The sequence below is a fragment of the Desmodus rotundus genome, chromosome 6 (assembly GCF_022682495.2).
Source record: "Desmodus rotundus isolate HL8 chromosome 6, HLdesRot8A.1, whole genome shotgun sequence".
Lineage (NCBI taxonomy): Eukaryota > Metazoa > Chordata > Mammalia > Chiroptera > Phyllostomidae > Desmodus > Desmodus rotundus.
The window spans coordinates 135581594-135600182 of record NC_071392.1 but is presented as its reverse complement, the minus strand read 5'-3'; positions in this window follow the sequence as shown (position 1 = coordinate 135600182).

Below are 18589 nucleotides of genomic sequence, written 5' to 3'. Positions count from 1 at the left end.
TTGTCTCCATTTTCCCACCACCACTTTCCTTCATCCTACCCACTCCCACCTACCACCCTCAATCATACCCTCCTTTGGCTTTGTCCATGTGTCCTTTATACATATTCTTTGATGATCTTTTCCCTTCTTTCTCATATTATTAACCTCTCCCCTCCACTCTGGTTATGGTCAGTTTGTTCTTAATTTCAATTCTGTGGTTATATTTTGCATGCTTGTTTGTTTTGTTCATTAGGTTCCACTTATAGGTGAGATCATACAGTATTTGTCTTTCATTACCTTGCTTATTTCTGTTAGCATAATGCTCTCCAGATCCATCCATGCTGTCACAAAGGATGCGGGCTCCTTCTTTCTATCAGCAGCATAGTATTCCATTGTGTAAAATGTACTACAGTTTACTGACCCACTCGTTTACTGATGGGCACCTAGGCTGCTTCAAGCACTTGGCTATTGTAAATTGTGCTGCTATGAACATTGGGGTGCATAGGTTCTTTTGGATCAGTATTTCAGGGTTCCTAGGATATAACGCCAGCAGTGGAATTGCTGGGTCAAAAGGCAGTTCCATTTTTAGTTTCCTGAGGAAATTCCATACTGTTTTCCACAGTGGCTGCCCCAGTCTGCATTCCCACCAACAGTGCATTAGGGTTCCCTATTCTCCATGTGCTCTCCAACACTTCTTGTTGATTTGTTTATGATGGACGTTCTGACTAGTGTGAAGTGGTATCTAACTGGTTTTAATTTGCATCTCTCTAATGGCTAGTGATGCTGAGCATCATTTCATATGCCCCTGGGCCCTCTGTATATCCTCCTTGAGATGAGTCTGTTCAAGTCTTTTGCTCATTTTTTAGTTGGGTTGTCTGTCTTCCTGGAGTGGAGTCATGTGAGTTTTTTATATATTTTAAAGATTAAACCTTTGTCCGAGGTATCATTTGCAAATGTGTTTTCCCACACAGCCGGTCCTCTTTTCATTTTAATGCTCTTTTCTTTAGCTGTGCAAAAGTTTTTAATTTGATGAGGTCTCAATTGTTTATTCTTTCCTTTATGTCCCTTGCTCTAGGGGGACATATCAGTGAAAATATTGCTGCATGGAGTATCTGAGATTTTCCTGCCTATGTTTTCCTCTAGGACTTTTATGGTATCACGACTTATATTTAAGTCTTTTATCCATCTTGAGCTTATTTTTGTGAATGGTGTAAGTTGGTGGTTGAGGTTCATTTTTTTTTTTTTGCATGTACCTGTCCAGATCTCCTAACACCATTTGCTGAAGAGGATATTTTTACCCATTTTATGCTTCTTCCAACTTTGTCAAACATTAATTGACCATAGAGACTTGGGTTTATTTCTGGGATTACTATTCTGTTCCATTAGTCTATGTGTCTGTTCTTATGCCAGTACCAGATTGTTTTGATTACCATGGCCTTGTAATATAGTTCGATGTCAGGTAAGGTGATTCCTCCTACTTTGTTCTTCTTTCTTAAAATTACTGCAGCTTCTTGGGGTCGTTTATGGGCCATATACATTTTTGAAATGTTTTTTCTATACCTGTGAAATATGTCATTGGTATTTTAATAGGGATTGCACTGAATCTATAAATTGCTTTGGGTAGTATAATAATTTTGATGATGTTAATTATTCCAATCCATGAGCATGGTACGTGGTTCCATTTGTTTGTGTCTTCATTAACTTCTTTCTGGAGTGCTGTGTAGTTTTCTGAGTAAAGGTCTTTTACCTCCTTAGTTAGGTTATATATATATCAGTTATTTCCATTTGATCTGGGGCATTGTTCAGTGCTGCAATATCCTTGTTGATATTTTGTTTGAAAGATCAATACTTTCTTTACAGTGGGCAGTTAAAATCCCCTACAATAATTGTGTTCTTGTCAATATCTTTCTTGAAGTCCTCCAAAATTTTCCTTATGTATTTGGTTGCTCCTATGTTGGTTGCATATATGTTTATAATGTTTATATTTTCCAATATGTTCTTCCCTTGAGTATTATGAAGTTTCCTTCCATCTCTCTTTTTGTGACCTTTGTTTTGAAGTCTATTTTGTCAGATATAAGTATTGCTACCTCTGCTTTTTTTTCCTGTCTGTTTACATGGAACATTTTTTTCCAGCTCTTCACTTTCAGTCTATTTAGGTCTTTTGTTCTGAGGTGAGTCTCTTGTAGGCAGAATATGTGTGAGTCATGTTCTCTCATTAGTTCCGCTACCCTATGTCTTTTGATTGGAGCATTTAATCTATTTACATTTATGGTTATTATTGATAGGTACTTAGCTGTTTTGGAGTAGGTGTATTCGTTGAGGCTTCTTTTGTCTGGGAGTCTCCTTATTTGGCCTTCTATTTTAATTGAGAGCCTTGTTGGGTAGAATAGTCTTGGTAGCAGGCCTTTGTTTTTCATTACTTAGAATATTTCTTGCCATTCCCTCTGGATTGTCATGTTTCTGTTGAGAAGTCATCTGCTAGCCTTGCTGGGGCTCCCTTGCATGTTACTTCCTGTTTTTCCCTTTCTGCTTTTAAGATTCTCTCATTGTTTAAATTTTGTCATTTTAATTATGATGTGTCTTATAGTGGGCCTCTTTGAGTTCCTCTTGATTGGGACCCTCTCTGCTTCTTGGACTTGTGTGGCTTCTTTCTCTCATCAAATTAGGGAAGTTTTCCATTATAACTTTTTCAAACAGGTTTTCTATCTCTTGCTCCTCTTCTTCTCATTCTGATTATAATATCCCTATTATACAGATATTAATCCGTTTCATGTTGTCCTGCATCTCCCTTAACCCCTCTTCATTCTTTTTCAGTCTCATTTCTTTTTCTTGTTCTTTTTGTGAGTGTTTTTCTACTCTGTCCTCCAGCTCACTGATTAGACCCTCTGTTTCATCTAGCCTGCTTTTGATTTTTTCTACTGTGTTCTTTAATTCAGAACTTGTCTTCTCAATTTCTTCTTGGCCCTTGTTCATTGTTTTATATCCTTTTTATGCTGTTATAGTTTGCAGTAAGTTCCTCATAATTTCTATGTAGTTTTTGGTAATTGACACTGAGTTCTTTCCGCTTCCTTATAACCATTGATTTGAACTCAATATCTGATAGTTGTCTTGCATCTATTTCATTTAGTATGCTTTCTGAGGCTTCCTTCCTCCTTTCCTTTCATTTGGGATTTGTTTCTTTGTCTTCCCATCATTTGTGGGACTCTCTTTGTTTGCTTCTATTTATTAAATTGATCTGTTTTGTCTTTCTGGCATTGTGGTGTTAACTTCTACAGTGGAAGACCTATGAGATTCAGTGGTGTAGTCTCCTTGATCACCTGAACTTGATATTCTTGGGGTGTCTTTTATTTCTTTTATGCTGGTTTTCTGGATGTAATTGGGTTTTGATTGTTGTTGGGTCATTCTTTTGTGAGTCCTTCCCTGCTGCTATTTGACTGAAGGTCACTTCGCCCACCATATCTTCTGTGCAGTTGTGTAGGCACTGCTTGAACAAAACCACAGAGCCCAAGAAACAAACCCACACCCACAAATATAACTCCCCCACAAACCCACTATCAATAGCAAATGTACCAGTAGTAATAAGGGTGTAACAAGATTAAGACGATTATAAGAAAAAAGGTGGATATGAGATGACCTCCTGAAAGAGAAATGATTTTGAGAGGTCAGGTGAGGAGCACTAATAAGAGTGGGGAGTTAGAGAAATGGAAGGAGAGAAGGTAAAGTTTACCTCATGAATAAAGAAAGGGAATGAAGAGTGTGGAATGGAGTATGAGAAGGGAAGCATATAATATTAGGTTAATCATAAATTACAATAGTATAAAATAAAGTGATAGAGAAAGAAAAAGGAAGGAAAATATCAAATAATAAAAGTATAGGAGCCAACTTGGAAAGAAAGATCCACCAGAGTATTGTCAACAACAAATGAGCTAAAATTAATACAGGTGGTATGGGAATAAGAGGGGGAAAAAAGAAATAAAGAAACATCTAAGAGATGTTTAGGGAATGGGAAGTGATTTTATAATGATAGAGGGAGAAGGGATACTAAGAGTAAGGAACAAAAACTAGACTAAGTGAAGGAAAAATTAAAATTTGGGACATAAAGGAAAAGGAAAAAAAGGAGAATAAATAAAATATAAGGGAAGGATAAAAGAGAAATAGAAGAAAGACAAAAAAGAAAAAGAGAAAAACAGGATAAGACAGCAGAATTAAAATTTGAGTAAAAAAAAGAGTAGGAGAGGAGTCCAGTAAAATTTGTTATTGGAGATACAGAATCAGTGAAGCTGTAGAGGTAAACCTGAAAAAAAGCAATGCAACAACAACTACCCTACCCACATTAAACTAGCAAAGTTTATTACAGGTGTAGAGAGAACACAGGTATTTTAAGAACTGGGCAAAAGAATATGAAATGAACCTTGACAAGAGAATTCATTTTGAGTGTCTGGATGGGGGAGAAAGAGTAAGAGTGTGGAATGGAAACAAGTTGTAGCTAGAGAGAAAACCAAATTCTAAATGAGAAAATTGCAAGGAAAGAGGAAGGTAAAATGGGCTAAGAGAAGGGAAGGGCAAAATTTGTGAGTTGAAATACTCTATAGTATAAAATCTAGTGACTTATTATATACAAACTTGCTGGACAAGAAATGAATGTTATAAAGGTATGCAGGAAAAGAAATATCAGAAATCATGAAGACCACAGTGGCTTTCATCTCAGTAACCTCTTGCATTTACCACTGTTTATTTCTTTTGGATAGCCTGTGGTGAAGTCAGGTGTTGATCCTGTCTGACCTTAGGCAATCTGTTTGATAATTCCAGGGATCTGCAGTCCCTGGCCATCTCCTTCAGTTAATGTGGTCACTCTGCACTTAGCAGTCAGGTTTAAGCACTGTAGGGCAGGCTAAATCCCTCCTTGGGTGGGGACTATTTTTTCCCCTCAGGCTGCTTTTGCTCTGAGGGGAGCGGTGTGCCTGAGCAGGATGGTTGCTGTGTGTGGGGATTGGCTCAGCACCAGATCCCAGCAGCTGCCTTCTCAGTTTTCTCCCCAAAGCCTCCATCTCCAGTCTCTCCTCAAGTTTCCCTAGTCCACTCTGCCTCTCCTTTGCCAGTGATCTACTGTCTGGCTCTCTCCTTAAGTTGTTCATCTGGTCACTAGGACTCAGCAGTCAGGCTTAAGCACCAAAGAGCCAGGGCAGAGACCCTCCTGGGTCAGGGCTATTGTTTCCCCTCAGGCTACTGCTGCCTAGAGGGTAGTCGTTTGCCTGAGCACAAAGGTTGCTGCCATCTGGGGGATGACTCAGCACAAGGATTCCAGGAGCTACTCTCTCAGTTCTCTCCCCAAGGCTTTCATCCCCATCTCTCCTTAGGCGTTTCCAGGCCACTCTGCCCCCACCTTTGTGGGAGCCCCGTGTAAGTGCCTGCAAATGAAAATGTGTGTATTGGCCCTTTAAATGGCCCTTGGGTCTCCCATTGTCTGTCTCTGGCAGAGAGCAACCCTGCTGCTTTTCGCCACTGGTTGTTACCTGTGTACTTTTTAGGCTTTGGTGTTCTAGGCTGGGAATCATAGCTTAGGGTTTAGACCCCAATCTTCTCCAGGGTATCCAACTGGTCATGTAAGTATGGTGCCCAGCCAGCCCTCTCAAGTCTCTACTGCACTCTTGACTAGACAGGTTGTGCCAAAGCTGATTTTGTATGTCCAAAGTTATATGCTTCTCTCTGGCTATCACTCAGGTTTTTTTCTGGATGGTTTCTCCACAATTGAGTTGTAATTCCAGATTGCTCCTGGGATGAGGAATGACTTCCATTCACTCCTCCACCATCTTCCTTCTGCCTTTTTTGATTTCTTACTTAATCCCATTGTTGACCCATTTATTGTTTAATAAAATATTATTTAGCTTTCATGTCTTTGTGTATTTTTCAGTGTTCTTTGAGTATTTTCTAGTTTCATAGCATTGTGGTCAAAGAAAATGCTTGATATAATTTCAACCTTATCAAGGCTTCTTTTCTGTCCTAACATGTCATCTATCCTAGAAAACATTCTGCGTGCACTTGAAAAGTGTGTATATTCTACTGCTTTGGGGTGAAATACTCTGAAGATATCAATTAAATACATATGATGTAATGTGTCATTTAAGGCTGCTCTGTCCTTGTTGATTTTGTTGTCTGGACGATCTATCCACTGATGTGTGGTGTAAAAATTCCCTTCTATGACTGTATATTTGTCAATCTCTTCCTGTATGTCCACTAAGATTTGCTTTACATATTTAAGTGCTCCTCTGTTGGGTGTATATATGTTTACTAAGGTTATATCCTGTTGGATTTTTCCCCTTTATCATTATGTAGTGTCCTTCTGTTTCTCTTACTATACAGTCTTTATTTTTTTTTGGAACTTCATTTTTCCAACTTTATTGGAAATAAGTGTGGCTACTCCAGCTTTTTTTCCCTTTTCATTTGCTTGAAATATCTTTTCCAAATCTTTACTTTTAATCTGTGTGTATCTTTTGATGTGAGGTGGGTCTTTTGCAGACAGCATATGTATTGGTCATGTTTTCTGATCCATTCACATAGCCTATGTCTTTTGGATGTACCATTTAAGCCCTTTACATTTAAGTTGATAATTGATAGATATGTATTTATTGCCATTTTATTTTAAAACTATTTCTCTTTGTTTTTCTGCTTCTCTTTCTTCTTAAAGCAAGCCCTTTAACATATGCTGCTCTACTGGTTATATATCAACAAACTCCTTTAGCTTTTTCTTGTCTGGGAAACTCTTTATTTCTCCTTCAATTTTAAATGATAGCCTTACTGGGTAAAGTATCCTTGGTTTTAGGCCCTTGCTTTTCATCACCTTGAATATTTCATGCCAATCCCTTCTGGCTTGAAATGGTTCTGTTAAGAAATCTAATGACAGTGTAATGGGAACTCATTTTAGGTTACTACCTGCTTTTCTTTGTGGCTTTTAGGATTTTTTTCTTGTCTTTAAGTTTTGCTATTTTAATTTGATGTGTAATTTGATGTTTTAATTCTTTGTGTAGACCTCTTTGGGTCTTTCTTGTTTGGGACTCTCTGTACTTCCTGGAAGTGTGTCTTCTTCTTTTACCTGAATAGGAAAGTTTTCAGTCATTTTTTTCTTCAAGTAGGTTCTTGATCTCTTGCTCACTCTATTCTTCTGATATTCCTGTGATGTGGAATCACATCACAATGTGTATTATGCTTCATGTTGTCTCAGAGGTTTCTTAAGGTCTCTTCATTCTTTTTAACTCTTTTTTCTTTTTCTTGTTGTACTTGGGTGTTTTTTCCTTCTTGTCTTTTACATCACTGATTTGATCTTCTGCTTCATCTAACCTACTGTTTATTCCTTCCAGTGTATTATTTACTTCAGGTATTGCATTCTTTATTTTTGATGGGCTTTTTTTGTTTGTTTGTTTGTTTCTATGTCTTTTCTCATGCTGTTGAATATCCTTATCACCATTACTCTTAACTCTATATCTCATAAATTGCTTACCTCCATTTCATTTTTTTCTTCTTCTGGAGGATTCTCTTGTTCTTTCATTTGGGTAATGTTTCTTTGTCTTCCCATTTTGGCTTTCTCTTTGTGTTTGTTTTTATGTATTTGGTAGATCTGCAAAGACTCTGGTGCAGACCTATGTTGGACACTGACTGTGACTGGCCCTGGGCAACCTGTTTGGAGCTATCAGCAATTCAGAGCTTGTGGCTCCTTCTGCTTGGCCTGGGTATGTGCAGAAAGAACCAAGCTGCCTACTTTTACCAGCACCTGACCCAGTGGTTGGTCAGCTAAAATCTCAGACCTCCCAGAGGCCCACTTCAGTTGTAAATTCAATCACTGGGATACCTTCAACTGTACTCCTCAGCAGCCTGGCTTTAGCTCCACAGAGTGGGGCAGAGTAATTTCTGTTGGTGGGACTATTGCTTCCCCCCAAAGCTCATGCCACTTGGAGGGGTGTGCTTTAGCTGAGAAAGATGACCTCAGCAATATGAAGTTGATCAGCAGCTGTTCCTTAATTTCTCTCCCCAGAGTCACCAGTCCCAGATTTTCCTCATTCGTCTCTAGGCTACTATGCCCTCCCTCTGCCAGAGTCCAGGGCAAGGGGCTGCAGACAGAATTTTGTACATTGGCCCTTTAAGAGGCTTTCTGCATCTCTAGCCATCTCTCCTGGTGGACAGGAACACCATTGTTTTTCACAGTTGGATGCTATCTTGATTCCTTTGTTGTCTCTGATGCTGTAGTACAGGGAGCCCAGGTTGCGGTTTAGACCCCACACTTCTCAAGAGGAAACCCTGGCCACTGAAATATCCCTCTGGAACTTCAGCTGCTTCCTGTCTGTGCCCAGACAGCCATCTTGTGCCTCTTCTGCACTCCCTACCAATCTTGAACTTTTAACAACTTAATTATAACATGTCTTGGTGTGGGTCTCTTTGGTTTCATCTTGTCTGGGACTCTGTGCTTCCTGGACTAGGATGGCTGTTTTCTTCACCAGGTTAGGGAAATTTTCAGCCATTATTTCTTAAAATAACATTTTTGTTCCTTTCTCTCTCTCTTCTCCCTCTGGGACTCCTATGATTCAAATGTTAGTGCACTTGTTGTCTCAAAGGTCCCTTATGCTATCTTCATTCTTTTTTCTTTTTGATCTTCCAATTGGGTGATTTCCACTGTCCTGTCTTCCTGGTTGCCAGTCCATTCTTCTTGTCATCTTATTTGCTGTTTATTCCCTCTAGTTTATTGTCATTTATGTTGTTATATTCTTCTGTTTTGATAGGTCACTTTTAATAATTTTTATCTCTTTGTTGAAGTTCTCACTAAGTTTATCCATTTGTCTGGACAATTGGATGGACACCTTTATGACTGTTAGTTGAACTCTTCATCTAGCAGACAGCTTACCTCAGTTTAATTTAGTTCTTTTTCTGGGGTTCTGCCCTGTTTTATTTTGTTTTTAACATATTCTTTTCTATCCTCATTTTGCCTGTTTGTTTTAATGTACTGGATAGGTCAGCTAAATCTTCTGGTCTTGAAAAAGTGGCCTTATTTAGAAGGTGTCCTGTGAGGCCTTTATTTAAACTGTGTCCACCTTGTCACCAGATCCAGGTGCTCCAGACTGTGGACTAGTGTGGCCTCCTGTTGTGGCTGACCACAACTTCTATGAACAAACTGGTAGGCAAGGTTGGACTCTGGCCTGCTGGCTGTGAGGGTGGGCCACAAATGTTGCAGGCTCACTGGTATGCAGGAAAAACCTTTGATATGGCTGGCTACAAGGCCCAGCCCCACTGTTGCAGACACACTGCTGTGTGCTGATGCTGAGAGGCTGCCCACTAGATGTGTCAGGGAAGGAGGCACTTTGGCGGGTCCTACCCGGGGTGGGTCCTCAGGGAAACAACAGGGTGGGGTGAACAATGTTAGCAAGGTTAATGCAGTGTCAGACATGATGCCTGCCCATGTCAGACCAGCTAGATTAAAGAAAAGGGAGGAATGGCACATACCAGCTCCTCTGACTCAAGAGAAAGTTCCAACAGATACCTGTTCTTCCAACACATACCCTAAAATTAATCAATGTATCACCTTCACATATGGTCTAGGTGCTTTTCAAACTACTGCCTCTATACCAGGACTCAGAAAGAGTGCAGTTTCTGTTTCCTACAGCACTTTGGCTCTCTCAGATATAAGCCTTACTGGTTTTCAAAGCCAGATGTGATGAACCACTTCCTGGTTCAGGTCAACCAGGCTAGGGCTTACACCCTTCACTCTTCAGGGACAACCTCCACCTTGTGATATCCCTCCCATTTGTGAGTTATTGCATGAAGATAGGGAGTAAGGTAGGCTCTGACCTGACTTAATCTCTACTCCTCCTACCTGTTTCAATGTGGCTTTTACTTTATATCTGTAGTTGTAGAAAATCTGTTCTGCTACTCTTCAAGTGGTTCTCAGAGGCAGCTCTTCTATATGTAGTTGTAGTTTTGGTGTCAATGAGAGGAGGTGAATTCAGGATCTTTCTATTATATTATCTTGAACTTGAAACCAGGACCCTTACTCTTGAATACCAATTTAGCTGGTCCATGAAAAGTCATCCTTTGTGGTTGGTGTACTGTCCCCATAAGAGATGGGATTCAGAATTGGATTATTTCTTTGAGGAGCAGTTTTGCTACTTCAGTTGCCTCTGAGTTTTAGTGAGGTATACCTCTACTCATCCAGAAAAGGTGTGAACAAAAACTAATACAAAATTAAAGTTTCTTATAGTTTTAGACATCTGTATAAAGTCAACTTGCCAGTCCTAAAATGGGCATATCCCTTTATATTGTACTCCATTTCCTGTTGGGGCATATTTTGTCTTAGAATTACTTTTGGCATGTATCTGACAGGCTTGGATAATCTTGTGAATTCTTCTTTGTAAATGAGAGTCCTTCAAATGTGGTCTAATGAGGTTCATTAAAGCATTCCCTAAATAATGGGTATGTTCATATAGGTGTTTGAGGATGGGATGCACTAGTGCTTCAGGGAGTAAGATCATACCATGAGTGTTGATCTTCCATATAGAATTAGGGTCAGTGTTAGAGAATCCCCATACATGGGTCCATTTCCTCATCTTGTTTAAATTCTGACAAGTACAGGTAGGGAAGCAAAGCCTCAAGAAGTGGTGGCCTATGTGTGGCTTATCTTGCTGCTTTATCAGCAGTTTGGTTTCCCTGGTTTGTTTGAGAACCATCCTTCTAGTGTCCTGGGAAGTGCATTGTGGCAATCTGGTTCAGTAGATTCATTGCCTCTAAGAATTTTAACATCTTTTTTTTTTTTTTTTTGCATGTTCGATAGCCTTATCCCATGATGTTAAGAGCCTTCTTTCTTTCCATATTGTCCCATGGGCATGAACTACCAAGTAGGCATATTTAGAGTCAGTGTAGATTTTATCATTCTTTCTCTGGGATAATTCCAAGGTTCTGGTGAGGCCTATCAGCTCCACCTTTTGTGCTGAAGTTCTACCTCAAGGACCTAGGCTCCTATTACCTTGCTTATAGTGATACTGTGTACCCAACTTGTTGTTAACCATTCTCCATGAAGATGATCCCATCTGTATATAATTCCTAGTCAGATTCTGTATCTGATATAATTGATCTACTATGCTGGAATAAGCTCTGTCAATAATTTCTAAGCAATTGTGTTGGAGGTCAGAGCTTCCCTCTGATTCTGGGATTAAGGTAGCTGGGTTTAAGGTATTGCTGTTTTTTTAAGTTAACATTTGAGTTGTCTAATAACATGGCCTGATATTTTCCCATGTGCCCTTCCATCAGCCTTTCTGTTCCAATAAACCTAGGGTATGGTGTGGTACAAATACCTTAGTAAGTTGCCTAGAGTGAATTTTTCTGCTTTCTATAAGATTCCACAGGTAGCTCCTATTGCCCAGAGACAGAGAGACTATCCTCTCATTTTGTGATCTAGTTTCTTTGAGAATAGGCTATGAGTTGAAGGATATTTCCCAGGGTCTGGATTAATATTCCAAGTCCACTTCCTTTCTATTAATGAATGTATAATTTAAAATACTTTCTGTAAATTGGGCAATCAGTGCAGGGACCAAATCTAGTTTTTCCTTTAAGTTGTCAAATGCCACCTTAAATGACAGCCTCTCATCCACCTGGAGGTTCAGAGTCCAGTATTTTCAATGAATTATACAATGGTTTTGCTATGAGGCCGAAGTTGGGAAGGCAAGAAACTATAATCCCTAAGAATCCACCAAGCTACCTCCAGTTCTCTGGGATATTTATTGTAGTTATGGCTTGCTCTTGATTAGCTGTCAAGCTCATCATGCTCTGTTTCAGTTGGAACCCCATTTATGCCATCTCCTCTTTGTAAATCAGCACCTTGTGAGTTGATACTTTATATCTTCCTTTTGCCAATGATTCAGAACTATAATGATGTAAAGCAAACAGTCTTCCGTAAGTATTGCTACCTATTAGTAATTCATCTACATGTTGTAGAAAAATTTCCAATTTCAATAGAATATCCTTCAAATATTTTGCTAATATTTTCCCAGATATGTTTTGGAAGTTCTTAAATCCTTGTGGCAACACAGTCCAACTTTATTAGAGCAAGGCTTTAGTTTCTGGATCCTTATTAAAGACAAATAATAGTTGAGCCTGTTCATCAATTAAGATGCAGAAAAGAAAGCATCCTTCAAATCTAGGAACAAAAATCTTCGCTATCCCTGGGCACCATGATCACCAAAGTATAAGGCTTGGTCACCATAGGATGAATGTCCTGGACAACATCATTTATGGCCCTAAGATTCTGTACAAATTGATATTCATCGGAGTGAGGCTATACGAAGGCAAAATGGGGGTGTTATAGGGAGACTTCCATGGCAGATTAATCCTGATTTTAAGAATTTCTGCAATACTGGTTGAATTCCTTTTAAAGGAGATGTTGTTTCTTCTGTAGGATCTGCGCCTCTTCTTTTATGTCAATTTTTACAGGTTGGATGTTAACTGCCCTGCCTGGGATTCTATCAGCCAAAATAGCTTGATCAACCTGCTCACAGATGGTGGGAAGAGTTCACCTCCAGGTATTTCCAGGCAAGTCAAAGTACCTGGAGTCAGACAGCAAGTTCCAGCAGGACTCCTATGACAGATCCCGGCCCACGGGACCCTGTGTTGTGGTGGCAATATGCAAATACACATGGACTACAGAAATCCTGCGGAGAAAAAGGGGCTGCATGGCCACTCTCCAAGTTAGAGAGAGGGTGAGAGGGCTAGAGAGAGCCCAAGAGAGAGAGCCGACCCCCGCCTGGACAGGCTTTTATTTCTTTTCTGGGCACATTACATGTAGGATGGTCCTCATTTACTATGCACAGGTTCGTCACAGGTGATTACCTTTTAAGGACAACAAAGGACAGAATACTGCTAATTACTTCAAAGACAAGGATGTTACAGCTCAAGGGGGAAACTGTTCACACTCCATACTTGGGTAGTTTAGCACAGACTTTAGGAAGTTAAAGATACTCAGTAAACATTTGCTGCCTCAATTCAGGGTGAGGGAATTTTAGCAAGAGCAAGTCTCAGCAGCCTATGTACAAAGCAGGCCTGATTTCCCACTGGAGAACCTATCTATGGACGTGGGTCCTGCCTGCCAACCTTGTTCCCCACTGGCTTTTCCGAGTGGGGGCTGAGCCACATTTCCCATGCTTGGAATGGTTCCCTACATTCCTAAACATTTTTGTTACTTTTCAGGGGGAAAAAAGTTATTTGTGCATTCACTTGCAAAGCAAATCTTGGCCCAACAGTGGAATGGGGCAGTCTGGAATATAGAGAAAACTATGTATAAGTTTTTGATCCCCAACCTGGCATTCTAGAGTTTGAAGGAACACCTGTTTTTGTAATTGTTTGGCCACTCCAGTAATCAACAATGCAGCTGAACATTTTTGTTTGTTTTTTAAAATTTTCACCTGAGGATATGTTAGAGAAAGAAGGAGGGAGAGAGGGAGGAGAGAGGGAGACAGAGGGAGACAGAGAGAGATATGGATGTGAGAAACACCAACCAGTTGCCTGCCATAGGTGATCTGACTAAGGATCAACTCTATAACCCAGGCATGTGCCCTGACTAGGGATAGAACCCACAATCTTTTGGTATATGGGACAATGCTTCAAACAATTGAGCAACCTAGCCATGGGTGAACTTTTCTTGGTTAGTTCTATCTTTAGCACTGAGTATGTCACTGCTATATCTGTGAGGAAGTCAATCAGCTTCTTCCCCTCTGTCACTTGTACCCATGGCTCCTGTGGGCAAATAGTAATAGGTTGGGAGGTGTCTAATAGAGTCCTGGGCCTCCGCATTTATCATCAGATTCGTCACTCCTTTCTAACATTTATCAGTGAGGGTTTCTATCCTTTTAATTTTTCTTTTTGATTCCCAGGCAGTCCTTTCTCCAATGGCCTTCTTCTTTGCAATAAGCTCATTGATTGGTGCCTAGTGGGTCGTTCCCTTTTCCTTTCAAGTCCTGCCTCTCCTTCTGGTTTCCCTGCACTGTTTCTAAGAAAATGATAGACTGCTTTAATATCTTTGTTTCCCAGCCATAGTAAATTTCTGATGCTATGTCCAGTAGCTGGGAGGGATTTATTCCCAATGCCCCATCTAAATGTTGGAACTTCATTCTGATATCTGAGGAACTTTGTCCAATAAAAGTCATGTTTACCATCTGGACATTTTCTAGTGCCTACGGGTCAGTATCAGTGTGCTTTTGATAAGCCTGATCTTTTCTAAAAATTCAGAAGGATCTTCTTTTGGTTTCCATTGAATGGTCTTTAACACATTCATAATCTTTTGCTTAGACACCCTTTCTTAAGTTCTTCCAATATGCCTCTTTTGTAATGTTCTAGGAAGGCTATTTGACTCCCAGTTGGGTTTTATCAAGAGAATTTCCCTGGCTGGTTTGGAGGTCCCATTGAAATTCTCTTGATGAAGGCAATGAGCTTCTTCCTTAACCTTATTTATAACTAGCCACCTTTCATCTGCCATTAGCAGGATGTTGTTAAGGAGAGCCTGAATATCTGCCCAGTTTGGCTGGTGAGTGGCAAAAGTGGAGGCTATAAGATCTGCCATTTTCTGAGGATTCTCCCTATACAAGGGTTTGGAATCCTTCCAATTTAGTAAAGCCTAAGTGGAAAATGAAGTATAGCCCAATAGTTGCCAGTGAGCTGGCATTCACAGTTTATTCCACCTATTCTGCCTCAAACCGAATTGTCCGGCTCTGGATAGGGATGCTCCCTGGCCATATTGCATGCCATGCTGGGTCTTCAAGTGGGAGACAATTCCTTCACCATACCATGGTGGGGCTGTTGTCCCTCTGGGTCCTATTTCAGGGGTATCTAACAGTGGAGCTGTTAGCCAGGGAAAGCTTCCTGCTGCTAATCCTAGGTCTCTCAGGTTTAGGGCATTAAGGAGATTCATTGCCTCATTTTCCTTTTCTTCTTGTGTCTTACTATCAGGGAAGGGTTTGGAAGCTAATTTTCTTCTCTGTATCATTCAGTTGTACCCTTTTTGTGCTGAATCTTTATTGTGTAAAGGCATAGACATCTGGACATAAGCAATTTCATCCCATTTCCCTGACCATTGGCAACATAATTTCAACTCTATGATGTTGTAATTTAGGGAACCATTTAAGAGCCATTTTTCCCCAGAGTCTAAAGTGTACATAGGCCAAGCAGTGTTATAATAGAAAATCAGTTCCTTCTTTTCATTGGATCATAGTTGTACATGAACAAACATGCTAAAATTCAGCCCAATGAGCTCCCTTAAGGAGTTAAAACCTCTTTTGGCACAAAAGTACAAACCCAAAACTATAACCATAGAAAGGCATGAAACAATGTGGGAACATGTAAACAAAATTGGGATCCATAATTCTATTATTCCAAATGAGCACTCATAAGCAAGTTTTAGTATATTATCTCCCACCAAACAATACCTCAAGTGATCCTGACTGGACCCAATGACACAAAGCTCAACTGGTAAAAAAACCCCAAGTGTCATGAATCCCAAGCAGCAGGGATAGCCTGCCAGCTAGTACCACAAATGGCTCTAACCTGACCCAAGTGGCACAAAGCTTAAGTGGCAGGTATAGTCTGCCGCCAGCACTGCAAATGGTTTTAAATGAACTTAAGTGGCACAAAGCCCAAATGGAACAAAGCCCAAGTAGCAGGAATAGAGGACCCCCAATGTTTATGGTGGTTCAACTTACCTAGTGTTGGAATCTGTCTGCTGCCCAGAAACCTGTTTCCTTTCACCAGCCAAGCATTTCAGGAGGTTGATGCCTTGAGAAGGAGTACAGGAAAATTTACCACAAAAATCTCTTGGCAGCTACTAGGAAATCCCCACAGTCCCACTCCCTGGTGGACTTGCCACAAGCAGCTGGTACCTGACCTGAGTCCTCTGGGACTTAATGTGGTCCATGCTGTCTCAGCAAAGAAGCTGAGCGAAAGAAGCTGAGTACTGTAAGCGAAAATGCAGGTTTGACTGCCTGCTGCAATGAGAGCCAAACACATAAGAAAGGTGCTGATGCAAAAGGAAATAGGTTTACTCAGGTGCTGTGACCTGGGAGAATAGTGGGCTCCTGTCTCAAACACCATCTCCCCTTCCTGCTCAAGCCTGTAGTCTTTATAGGGATAGGGAAAGGAATGCTTTTTTTTCTCATCAATTTTTTGTTAGCTTTTGGTGTACTCATGTCCTTCCACTCATCTTTTTGGCCTTTGGCTTGCTGGGGTGCTATTCATTCATCTTTCTAGATTTTCAGCACACCCAGTGTAAAAACACCAGCTTGCCACCATGTTGGCCCATGGAAGAGATTCCCTGATGCTTTCTGACTGTATACAGTAGTGGGAATGGCTATAGAACCTGCAATCAGAAAGCCTGGAAATGCCACAGACCTCAGCCCACTTTCTGACAACTGACACATTGCCCACACATGGGAGGAGCCAGTGGAGTCCACTGACACCACTGGATCTTGGCACACTCACATCCTCTGTGCAGCCCATATGTGTCTCAACCCTCTGAGGTGGCCAAAAGGCCCATGCTCCAACTGACAACTGCCTGTAGTAACAATAAAAACTGGGTAAGAGAAGCACAGCAAAACAGAAAATCAGGATTTACATTAGAGGACTGGAGAAACATCTTTGATGAGCTGACCTTAGCACTAGACTTGAAGAAGAGCAGGAGTTAGTCTAATGTGAAGTGGATGGGACAGCAGTCCAGGTAAAAAGAACAGCACATGCAAATGCTCTGCACCTGGAAGGGTCTTGGCAGAGGGCATAGAGCATAGTGAGAAAGCAGGAGGGTGGTCAAGATGAGGCTGAAGATATGAAAATAGAGAAGTAAAAGTGGAGGGGGATTGGGGACTATAGGCCAGTATAAAGATGTTGACTTCTAGGTACAAGGAGTTTTAATAAGAGCGTGCAGGTGTTTGAAGTGAAATTGTATAGGAATGTAACAATTCTAGACTTAATTATGTGTTTCCATGGGCAGATAGCTGCAGAGTTTCTCTTGTAAGCATAAAATGTGAGTGTCATATACATCTAGATTTGACACCTGGTGGTCACTTGACTGTGAGCAGCATAAAACCCCTCTAAGGCTACAAAAACAGGTGCTATCAGGGCCACTTTACAGGGTTTTCATGAAGATTAGATGAGGTGAGTGATCACAGATTCCTGCATATAGCAGGTGACCAGTAAATGTCAGTTTATATGTCACTAAATTAGTGGGTACATAAGTGAATGCAGATAAAGGTTATATTGAGATCTTGAGGTTTGTGAGGGTAACTTCAAGGTTGTGCAGAAAATAGAATGTACTGTTTCAAATCAAGGTACAGTCACTTAGAATGAATGCTGTCAACTCTAGAGGAAGGGTCATGATGGTATTTGGGTCACTGAACAGAGCTAAACAAGGGGTATGTTGGCACAAGGGGAGAAGTAGCCCTGTTCCCAAGATCTACTAACCCTGTTCCCAAGGTCCATCAAAAGATGGAGTGCACAGATACCCTCCATTTTGTTCCCAGGGAGGCCACAGAGAAGGAGAGAACACACCCTTAAGCGCCCTGATTGCTTTCTTAGGACCCAAAGGAGAAAGAGAAGATTGGCTCCAGCCCAGGAAGAACCCAAATCTGCTGGGGAAGGGGACCCTTGTACTCTCCCCCTCCCCCTCAGCTCAAGTTAGCAACACCAAAGAGGAACCTGCAAGAGAGAAAAGAAACATCAGTTCAAATTGATGCACAGGCCCAGTTGTGCACAAATCTTTACAGTGAGATCTTGAGGCAAATTCTAAACTTTCTCAACTGTTCTCCAACTGGGGCATTGCAAGCAGGTGGTAGGTCTGGGCACTTAACTTCCCCACAGGGGAAGTCACAGGCACCTCTGTGACTCCTTCCTGTGAGTGGATTTCCCCTACTGCACACTAGAGATTAACCACTCAGAAACAATGACTATTTCCATCTTTATCTTCTCAAAGCATCATCGACTAAAATGCAGGGCTCTTTTGGAACTCTCTGTCACAAAAATGTACATACATTTGGTCCTCTTCCTCTTTCTCTGTGTGGGAAAGAGGGACCTAAGATTCAAATGGAGACAGCTCATTGATTAGGGACTAGAAGCATTAAGATCTGTATTAAGATCTGGAAAATGCTGGCCATTAGGAGTAGGCCCCTGAAAGAGCTGGCTAAGCCCAAACACTGGTTACTACACTTTTTTATTTTATATTTTCTTATTTTATTTTTATTTTATTTTGAAATTGTGATATAATTAACATACAGTAAAATTTACTCCTTTTGGTGAACAGTTCTATGAAATCTGAAGGCCACATATACTTGTGGAAACCACTGCCATCCGCAATGTATAGGACATTTTCATCACACCAGAAAGCTCCCTGTGGCCCCTCCTGCTTTGCTGCCATCGGAGTGATCTATACATGTAGGATGAGGCCTTTTTCCATCCCGAGGCTTCCTATTTACCACATCCCCTTCAGGATCACCCCACACCAAGAATTCTGTTTTCATTTGAATCACAAAGATAACCACATCTAAGCAACAGCCGGAAAGCCTGACTCTCTTTACCTTCAACAATTAGTTTTTAGTGAAACCCA